We start from the raw sequence: 10637 nt of genomic DNA on the forward strand, positions 1-10637 counted from the left end.
ATGGTTGTGTCGGCCGGTGCATGTTATAGTTCCAGAGATGTTTTCTCTGCTGGCAATGTCGATGATTTCGGTGCGGGAGTTGGAACAAGCGCCGGAGGTGGATTCAGTGGTGGTAATGAACTTCAAGATGGACTCGATGGCGTGGAGTGAAGATCGACCAAGTTGATGTCGGACGTGGTCGTCACTTTTGCAAGACCCTCTTTTGCCTTTGTCCTACTAAACTGAGGCTTTTACTTGCGCGTAAACTGTGTTATGTTGTTTGAATTAGAACTTATTCATGGGCACCAATGTCAAATTTGAGAATTGGGCGTTTTCTGTTTGCGGGTCGACGCGGCGGTGCCCGTGCAGACACCGCAAAAGCCAACCCGTAAAAAGTATATTCCGCGAATATTCTTTTATACGGGTCCGTTTGGGGGGTCTGCATCTGCGGCTGTGCGAGCTAGCCCACAAAAGCCGTTTTCCACGAACTGCAAACACGTTTTGCGGGCCGGCCGGATGCGGGGTCTGGTAGAGTTGCTTGTCAGTACTTCATATGTTCATATCCATAACCAAAATAATAGGTGCGGATAAGCATGTCTTAATTAACCACCATAAAATGGGATACTAATAGGATCCAGTTTATCCCCTATACTTAGCAAAACTATAAATTTATACTAACGAACTAGAATAATAATAAGCTTCGCGTCCACCCATTTACCTGTTTTAATGTTTCAATAAATGTTATTAATTGATTCCACTTAGTATAACCAGAGCATGGCTGCTATAAAGCACCCAACTTGTATAGATCCATTGCACATCCACAAAGATAGAAAGCTACAGATACAACCGCCGGAAACGCAACTCCTAAGTAAAACAAAAATCTCCTACATAACATAGTTTTTCTACAAATCAAGGATGAAGAATGTCCAGGTGGTGCTCATATGCCTTGTCCTTTCGGTGCTCTGTTCAGGTATTTTGCCGGTATGTTTTTCTCCACCGCACTTGTAGGAAATATATTTCGGCTTATCCATGCTCCTCCTCTCGAAACCCCGCAGGCATCGCTGCTCGCTGTGCCCAGTACAACGTCTCCAAGGCATGTCCAAGCATAGCTTCATGCACAGCACTATGCACCTATAAATATAAGGCGGACACGGTTTATGGTGTATGTGCTGATAACGGATGCTGGTGCGTAGTCTGCGTGATACCACCTGCAGCTCAATCTGCGTCTGCAGCCCAGATTGCGCCCGCAGGGAATTAAAGGATATCGCTTGCTTCCCTTTCTGCCTAAATAGAATAAAACAATGTCTGATTAATGTATTTTTCTCGTACCGACAACATTGTATCGGTGTAAGGACCCGTGAGGCAAAATAACATCCTATTAATATTGAGCGCTCTTTGGCGAAATGCATGATTAATTAATTGGACACTGTAGAGGATGTATAAATATCCTTTCATTGCGAGTGGCCATGAAAATACGTTTGTGGATTTTTTTTCTCTCCATGTTGAGAACATTACCAAACCATCGGAATCGGTCCTCCATGCAAGTTGCATCTGGATGGGAGATTCACAGCCAAGATAGTGAATAACCAGTTCCATAAGCAACCTTGTTCTGATCTCATCAAAACTATCAAACCCATCACTTCACACCATAAACCTGGCAAGCCGGTTCAAATCTGGTCGAGAAGAAGCCCTTGGGGCCTTGGTGGTCGTCTGAAAGGCAACTTGAATCACAAAGAGACTGTCCCTGACGGACCTGCAGGGTCTGCAGCGGCGATCATCGGCATAGCGGATCGATCATGAGATGAATGCTAAAGCGGCAAGCTAACATTTGGCAAACGCTGGGTGAAGACAACTGATGAAAAGTACCCACACGGATAATCCATGCTAACCGAGGCCAGCAGCCGCATGCATGGCCAGCACGAGACCTTGGTGCACTAGTAGAAAAAGGCCCATTTGTCCCGGTTCCAGAGGCCCTTCTGTCCCGGTTTTGGACCCGGGACTAAAGCCCATGACCTTTAGTCCCGGTTCTCTTACGAACCGGGACAGATGGGCCTCCATGTGGCCTCTCCGCCGAGCCCAGGCAGGAGGGCCTTTGGTCCCAGTTCGTAACACCAACTGGGACCAAAAAGTGTCCACGCGTCAGCAGCTCAGGAGCTGGGGCTTTTGTTTTTTTGAAGGGGGGGAGGTTGGGGGTTTTGGAGTTGTTAATTGGGCCAGACAGCCCATCTAAGGAAGCCACACGAGACGGTCGACGGAGCCCAGTCGCGCGAGTGGATCGAGCACCAAGATCCCAACCGAGGCGAGCGAGGAGGAGCGCGAGAATCGAACGCAACGCCCTTCATCTGAGGTTGCAAGGGAAGCCGATCCAGCCGACGAGGGAATCCAGCGGACACGCCGGATGCGGATGAAGAAGAGGCCCGGTCGATCCCTCTATGAAGTGGGAAGGGGGACGCGGGCGATGATGTTGGGCAACCCATCTGCTGGGAACTGATGGCAATCATACTTCAGTTTCTAAGATCGCATTCATGGCGATTGTTGTGCCCATCCTTTCCGCTGTCATGTGGTACTTCTATATTGTTCCTCCCATAACAATCCTCGGTCACCCTCTCTACTCTGACATCACAAGCATCTTTCAGCATCATGCTCTGGTATTACTTATGCATGATTCCTCAAGATTCGTCATTGAGGTTTACAATCGTTCATTATTATACTTGTTCTTTCAGATTCGTCATTGTGCCCTACATGAGTCTCTGTCAAAATTTGCATGTGTTAACTCTGTATGTATGTATGCAATTTGATATTTTAAAATACTAACATTTGTCCACTTTGTCCTAAAGTAGTTTTTGCTGCATGGAGGTGAGCAGAGCGAAGGTATCCCATTATCATGATTCAGAGGACTCATGTTATCCTCTCTATTGTCAATGCAACCGACTCCGGTTTATATCTCTTCTTGGAATAAAAAAATGCATATATGAACCTGACTTCTTATGTAGCTATGTTCAATCAACACATCAGAATGTTTTTGTTGGGCTGCAGACATCCCTGTTCTACGACAGGTGATACATAGGGAAGTAGGATTTTAGAAAATTTGCATACATAAATCTTCGGACGTAAAACATGTAAATGTGGACAAGTATGAAAGCAATACAAAAGACAACATTTTTATTTTCAAGTTATAAAGTGGAATCCATAGATTACACAGGAATGTTATCTCCTAAAAGTGAATAATAACAAGACATCCGTTCATTCAAATTGGTGAATATTTCTCAAGATGGGTAAGATTGACTTTCTCAGATAGAGTGCAGTATTGTGACGGTCTCTTTGACTACATACATGTTTGTCTCTCTGTTGTGAACTTGCAAGACCTGGAACAGCCAGCCTATTTGTTTAAATTTCGAAATCTTGGTGATGTTGTTTTTCCCTCTTTGCGCATACTTCTCCTATTGTTTGGCGACAAACACTTCATTGCTAATCTGCCTTTCAATGACTATATCCTTTTTGGCTGATAGTCCTCTTAAACCTTTAAATCAGATTTTTTTAACTGGTGCTCAATATAATGGATTGTAATGGTCAGCTGCTTAATATAAGAGCTTGGTAACTTGACTTTACGAATTTATCGTCCCTTTTTTGAAATATTTACTGTCAATTCTGAGGTGGTGGGCGGCCTAGTGGAGGCTTAGGTATGTTGATGGTCCATCTCCCTTGATTCCATTGTTTACATCCTCTCGACCGCTAGCTCTCACTAGCTACCTGCAGGCACATATTTCGCCTAGCCACGCCACACATGGTGCTCGAGAACTGATGCTGCCGAGCATATCGTTGTGTACATTCTACTCATGGGTTAGATTTTTTAGTTGAATACAGTTTTGCAAACAGATTATTTATGTATGTTTCTTAGAAAACATTGCTCCTTGAATAATACCCCATGATACTTAAACAAGCTCTATGTCATTTTTACTAGTTCAGTTTGGTGGTGGTTTATATTGAGGATTTGATCATTGCTCATGCATGCTAAAAATTTTATCTAACATGCAGTTTTGTTCAGGTACATTTCATTCTTTTGTACATTGAAAACTATTGTTGGTATATTTTATAGCTAGACTGTGCACATAAGTGTAGAGGCCATTAGTTATGTTGTTCAAGCTATGTTGGTATCTGTTTGAAGATTAATTCCAGTTGGATATGTTCCATTGTCATCTGACATTTAATAGTAAAATATACTATTGAAAATTAGTTAAATATACATTGAATAGTTCAAATAAAGAAATGTCATGTCAGATAAGTTAAGCTGACTACATATTTGTCAATGGCTTTATCAAATGTAGGTTTCAAATCAGATGTCATTCAGAACTCATCCTTGAATTACCTGTATACTTGATTAACTGGACTACATCATGGAGTTGTCGCCTTTGAAGTTTGATGAAATAAGGCCCATGGTTGTTTGCTTTCCACTCTTAAATTGCCTTTGGTTTGAAAGAAGGCCCATGGTTGTTTGCTTTCCACTCTTAAATTGCCTTTTTGACAGCAACAAAAAACTATACTAATAGGAGTTTTGATTTCCCTTCTTCCTGTACTTTTTCTATATCACAAAGAATTGTTCATGCCTTATTTGTCCATTTCATGTTGACATTTCAACTTGACCATTACAAGAACATCATGAGAGTACTTTGTAATATCAGCTTCCTTTGCCTGATTGATGTTGCTTTACAGTCATATTTGTCGGCATTTTGTTCGGCGAGTTAATGCTTTTTCCATGCTGTGAGGTCGTATATGTTGCAGGCACAGAGCACCTAAGTTTTTCCCATAGACACAAAAGCAATGTTCCGGCTGTAGCATTAATTACACACACTAGTATTTCCTAGGCTGCTATATAAATATGTACGAAAGGATTGCTATATCAAATACACGCTTATGATCAGTGCATATTATCTTCCTTCACAATGCTTACCCTGCTTACAGTTATCTACATGGGTCTGGTTCCTTTTAATATCAATATTTGTCATCAGATTCTGATATACATTGTTTCAGTCCAAATGATACAGGGTGCACATTTTCTACATTTAATTTCGACTAAGACTTTCTTTTCTTGGTGGTATGATCACTTATCAGTAATTTGATGGTTATCTATATATGTTGAATTTTCATAGCATTTTAACCTCCGATATCAATATATTTTCATAATATAAATTGTTCAATTTCATTTCCAACGTATTTTGCTCATATATTTTTATTATTTCATAATATGAATGGTATGACAAATATATGATTTAGTATTTTGCAAAAAAAATCTTGACTTGTGTATTTTTCAAAATTCCTTTCATTCTTTTAAAAATAGACGGGCGCGGCAATGCGCGCCATCCATGATCTAGTCATAAGTGATGTCCCGACCAGATTCTTTCAACGTCAATGATTTTACTTTTTGGCAAGATACTTTGGAGGTACGTAAAGCTATAGATCAGCGATGGATCAAAGTTGAGGTCAGGTAAAGAGGCGATCTGTCCACTTCTTCTAGGGTGGCCGCTACGGTGGTGCCAGATTTGAGTGACGGGCATTGGTATCTTGCTCAAGGGTTTCTTCAGCCGAGATTGTAATTTTCTTTCTCGACTAGCTAAGGGTAGTTTTTGCAATAGCTAGGGTTGTCCTATCTTTTTTTGGTTCTGTCAAGTTGGTGTTTAAGTGGATCGTAATTTGATATTTATTTTATAAATGAGACACACATGACATCAAGTAAAAAAAATCAAGGCTACAGATCAACATGACCTCGTGTATCCCGCATGACCGGCCAGGACCTGTGTAGTGCGTACGCCGGATCGTAGGCTCATACACGATATTAGAGCAACTCTAGCGGACCCCGCATCCCATCCCGATCCGCAAAATAACCGCGAAAGTGCGGGTCGGGGCACAAAAAACGTCCCGATCAGACCCCGCATCCCGGCCCAGCCCGCAAATTGTTTTGCGGGGCGCGGCAAAACATCTCCCCCAACCTCTAGATTCACGGACTAGAGGGACGACCCGAGCTCAGCCCCTATCCGCGGCGAGATTTGGCGGGAGGGACATTTCCGCGCGGCCGTTCTCGCTCCCCCCCCCCCGCCCTCCGTCACCATTGCCTCGCCATCGCACGCTCCCCAGCCGTCCTTCGTCGCCATGGATGACTCCCTGCTGTCCCCCGTCACCGTCAAGGTCGCTGGCGCTCCTTCTCCTCGGGCGGATCTCGTCGTCGGCCTTATTGGCCCCGCCGTTGCCCAAGGTCAAGTCGCGCTTGCCCGCAAGCGGCAGGGCAACGTGGTCGTGCAGGGCGGCGCTTCGGCAGCCCCCGCTACGAGGGCCCGCGCTCCGGGCGCCAACGCTGCTGCGCGATCTCGGCCGGCATCGGAGAAGGTCGCCAAGGTCGCCGGCGTCAAGAGGAAGGAGATTCCGGCCACAAAGAAGCTGCCTCCTTCATCCGCTCACTCTGGCCCGAAAAGAGGTGCCCTGGCGATGCCGCTCAATGGTGCTGCTCCCCCCGCAAGCGAGGTGTTTGACGAAATGGCCGGAAGGTATGTGTCTTCGGTCATGGCAATTTTCTTTGCTTTTCACCATTTTGCGATAGCTCGTGACTTGTTGTGCTTCACTATAGCGGTGGTTCGAACAATGCAACTGCTGAGTTCGTGAACTTGTTGGACACCAACGCCGTTGACATTGATCAAGTCCCGTTTGAAGCATTCGACTACAATGAAACGGAGGCTAGCATGGACGATCATGGTTTTCAGGACGATTTAGAGGAGATCGAAGCGGAAGCATATGAGCAATCGCAAACAAAAACTAGGAAAAGCCAGAGATTGAAGAACTACACGATCTTGGAAGATCAAGTTCTCATCAATGCATGGAGTGCGGTGTCTCTTGATGCATGCGCGGGTACTTCTCAAGCCGCCAAGAGGTATTGGCAAAGGCTCGAAGATCAATACTTCTGCATGATGGCAAAGTACCCCAATAGGACTCCACGCACATTTCGGTCTCTTCAAGGTCGTTGGGAGAATATCAAGCCTATGTGCAGCCGTTGTGGGTGGGGAGGAGTGCCTTATATGGAGAGGAAGGGGCTTGGGTGAGAGGTAGATGGATCCGATCGATCTGCGGCGGCAAGGCGCAGTGCAAAGCCGAGACGGGGTAGAGATTGGTAGGGTTCCGTGGCGCGCGCGGCTGCGAGTGGTGGACGATCGCGGCGGGAGGGAAGGGGGCGGGAGTCCGCTTGGGAGACGATGGCGGCAGGTAGGGATAGTTCATCGATGGAGTTTGTTAGACGGAAGGAGAGGGAGAGGAGACTCGCGCGCGGCTAAAACGGGATTCACCTGCTGTTAATTAATTTGACAGCGCAGCGGCAGAGAGAGAGAGAGATAGAAAGAGAGAGACTGCCGCGCGGTTTAAACGGCCCGGGATTCACTTGCTGTTAATTTGACAGCACAGCGCCGCAGAGAGAGGGAGATAGATTCTACCATACCCTCCATACGGTTTAAACGGAATCACTTTCTGTTAATTTGACAGCGTGGCACTAGAGAGAGAGAGAGAGAGAGAGAGAGAGAGAGATTAAGTCCCCAAGAGGAATCGTTGGAACATATATGCTGCAACATGTAAATCAATGTTTCCAATGACAAGAAGAATAGATAACATGAAAAGTATTTGGTGGCATGAGCACAATATCTGCCACAGACCTTCGGACTCATCGGGCAATGTAACCCCATGTGATTGCAACAAACCGAATGTAGGTGTTTAGAGCATCTTCAACAGGCGACCAAAAACTGCTCCGCGCGCTAAAACTTGGGTTTTTTGGGCGCCGGATAGAGCAGAAACTGTAAAATAGTGCACACGCAAAAAAAGGTTGGGCACGCGCGGAAAAATGCTATCGCATGCTGTAAATTTGAGGCGCCGGATTGCCGCGCTTCACAATTTACATTGCATGCTTTTTTGGGCGCGAGTTTTTTGGCATCTGGTAAAGTAATGTTGGGTCCGGCACGCTAAAAGTGTTACAGTGGTGCGCTAAAACTATTTTAGACGCGAAAGTTTTGTACATCTGTTGGAGATGCTCTTATATATTGAAGAAATCTACACCAAACCGTGTGATCCCGACACTAGGCACCCCCTGGGCACCTTTTCCCCATGGTCGGGCAACATATTTTTTAGAAATGCAACGACGTTGCATTTAATTGATGAAGAAGAAGAAACATTTACAATGCTAGATTGAGCACACAAACCCACAACAACACACAAGAACGCAAACACGAGCACCATAGCAACACCACGCCCTAGAAGAGAAGGAACTCAGCTTCAAAGATCATGAAGGCTTGATGGGGCGAGGAAGGTGTAGCAATTCCATCATCCTAACCAAGCAAGGCGCACACCTAGAGACTTATTCATCTGGTTGCCATCCAACAACACCCCCAAAAGAGAGGGAGGGTGTCGTATGGGAGCAAGCTAATCGCAGAAGGATCACACTAGCTAACCTGGCTTCAGACGCAAGCGCCAGACTTGCCAACATGAAATTGAGAACTTGGATCACATCTGCCCAACACCAACAACATCGGCACCCTCCTACCACTGGTCCCTCCAACCGGTAGCACAAAAGATGATGCCCCAAGAGGAGCTCCGCACCGACATCATCATATCTAACCCCCTAGAGGGTCGGAGAGCCTTTGTCTACCCCGGCCACAACCGGAATCGAGGACCTAGCCCAATATAGTGCCACCTCCTCTCGCCCGTGTCAATAACGTTCAGACCGTGACCATCATCGCCTGCCCAATACCTGCCAACCCCCGGCACCCAATGACTGCCACAACCACCATTAGATCTGGGCCCCGGGGCCCAAACTCTCTTCTGCTTATAACTTTTATTACTTCTGGTGTTCTCTACACAGTCATTATATGACAAATAATGAATAAAGTGGAAGTTTCTTCCCGAAAAACTCTCTTACAAGTGTAATCTCTGCTGATCAGTTCCCATGGCGTAATATTACGTTAAGGTAGAGCATAATAGAATATGGGGTCGTTCGACTACTGTCATGTTATATGATCGAGTCAATAAATTGTTGCTTCTTGGACAATAAACAAGAGTTTTAAACAAGATGCAGATGCACGTGTGGGCGTCCGCTCGTCACTCTGTTTGTGTGGTACAATGGCTTAGTGTGTGTGTACATCACATGAGTGCAGATTTCTGTATGATTTTATTTATAGCTGCTCAGACTGGACATATTTGACATAACTTATCAACAGATTAATCTAATAGAGTGAAGTTTATTTTTCCTCGCAAAAAAATATTTATTTTATTTTCTTGTGAATAGAAAAACTGCACCTTTCCCAGGTGTTGATTTACCATTTGGCGTTGCCGTTTGTGCATGCATGCACTTCAACTTTTTGCATGAGCTTTCTGTTAGGATCTTTTTCGTTTCCGATTAAATTTTCTGCAACCACGCTTTGCTACTTTTTCGTTCCAAAAGAAAGCTGATCAGACGAGTATGTGATGTGCAGTGTTCATCCTTGTAATCGTTAGAAGTGGATGAACAAAGCGTGCAATCAAGACACATTTATCCAACTTCAAGCACGTATCGATCAAACTATTGCACAACTTTAGACCTAATAAACCTTCTAATGGTACCAATCTACTAACATTTACACACGTATGATGCCTAATAGTGTTAATACCACGATCGTAGCACATCAGAATACTCTCTATCAATCTGCATGCTTGCTGTATCATCGATCACTGCTTCTCGTCGACGGGGGCTTCCTCCTCTTTCTTCGCCTCCTGCATGATGGTCACGCCGAAGAGCCTCAGGCATCCCGCCGGCACCACCGGCACTTGCGGGGGCTGCACCGCCGGCACCACAACGGGCGCTTCCATGGCAGGCGCCAGCCAGGGGATCGCGACCCCGATGACGTCCGGGGGTAAGAGGAGGCGCGCCCATTTCCTCGGCACGATGGGCTTGCCCGTGTAGTGCTTCCTCATGTGCCCACCTAGCTGGACGCCGCTGGTGTACACTTCGCCGCAGACCTTGCAGGTGTGGAGCTTCTCCGGCCTAGGCCCGCCCGCTGCTATGGGGTCGACCCCCGCTGCTATGGCTGCAGCGGCGGCCGTTGCGATCCTCCGGTTCTTGTGGCCGGCGACGTGTCCACCCAGCCCCTGGTGCGTCTCGAACCACCGGTTGCACTCCTTGCACGAGAATCCATGCGGGGCGGCCGGGTCCTGGTGCAGTGGCCAGTGGAAGGCCAGCGGTGGGACGGCGGCAGCATGCTGCTGTGCGGCGGCGGGAGGGTGGAGATAGACGGCGGCTGGCTCTGGCGGTGGGACGGGGTCTTGCCGATGTGCAGGAGGCGTTGGGGCGATGTTGACTTGATTGGGTGCAGCGGCGGGTGCTGCTGCCTCTGACACCACGATGGCCATGGAAAGATCAGCAGCACTCTGAGTGGGCTCCATGCTGCTGGACCTCCTGCTGCTGCCGCTGCCGGCGAGGACCTGATCGCTGCTCGGCACCTCCACGGTCATCGGGTCGTCCGGGGTCTTGGGCTCCTCGACGACATATGCTATGGACGCGGACACGGAGTCAGCCACCTGGTCCACGGCGCTGACCGTGGCAGACGCCTTCGCCTCCTCCTTGGGCTGGGCCTGCGCGTGGACCCTCATGTGGCCATGGA

The 10637-nt window shown here is 46.9% G+C and overlaps 1 long non-coding RNA gene across 1 annotated transcript; it reads left to right on the top strand.

The window, feature by feature from the left end:
• The first annotated feature begins 812 nt into the window (after window positions 1-812).
• Window positions 813-1361, top strand: LOC123059332 (uncharacterized). The gene is made up of 2 exons (XR_006427423.1): window positions 813-949; window positions 1035-1361. It is a non-coding gene; the product is annotated as an uncharacterized lncRNA (long non-coding RNA).
• The last annotated feature ends 9276 nt before the right edge of the window (window positions 1362-10637 follow it).

This window comes from Triticum aestivum, chromosome 3A (genome assembly GCF_018294505.1).
Source record: "Triticum aestivum cultivar Chinese Spring chromosome 3A, IWGSC CS RefSeq v2.1, whole genome shotgun sequence".
Taxonomy (NCBI): Eukaryota; Viridiplantae; Streptophyta; class Magnoliopsida; order Poales; family Poaceae; genus Triticum; species Triticum aestivum.